The sequence below is a fragment of the Cotesia glomerata genome, linkage group LG10 (genome assembly GCF_020080835.1).
Source record: "Cotesia glomerata isolate CgM1 linkage group LG10, MPM_Cglom_v2.3, whole genome shotgun sequence".
Lineage (NCBI taxonomy): Eukaryota > Metazoa > Arthropoda > Insecta > Hymenoptera > Braconidae > Cotesia > Cotesia glomerata.
Genome location: NC_058167.1, coordinates 2480410 through 2481002, shown reverse-complemented (window position 1 = coordinate 2481002; position 593 = coordinate 2480410).

Here is a 593-nt window from a genome sequence, read left to right as displayed (position 1 = left end):
CAGTTTTTGAAACGTTGAAGTTTGTTCGCTACACTAGTCGTCTTGTTTTTTATTTCCTTGTAGATGTTGACCTTTGACTGAACGAAAACATTTAACTTGCTGGTCAGTTTCTCTAGGCGTTCCAACGCTTGTGACCGCTTCATTTCAGCGCTCGTTTCAATCGCTGCTTGTTGGGCATGTAGCCCGTTTCCACTCTTGTTTGTTTCCTGTGGGTTACTCATACTTTTTTGATTTACCAGCGCATCGTACGGAGTTGAGCGGGTTGTCATAACTAGGAACGGGTGTACCCTCGAAGATAGTACTCCTACCCCAGTTCCCTGAGGCCTAGCCGACACTTAGCCAGTCCCGGAATACACGGACGGACTAGACTCGCTCGGAGCGGTGAAGATTCCGATCTCTAACACTCACTGCGTACTTCCTGATCAAGGCCCGAAGTGGCTGGCTCCTGATCTACTGCTGCAACTTTCACCTCGGCAGAGCAAGCTCACATCAGCCGTGGCTTGCATCATCGGAAACTACGATACAGGTTCCGGACACTCCCAGTGAGTTACAGCAGGAACCAATCGTCTTGCTAGGTCAGTTAGTGTGACCAA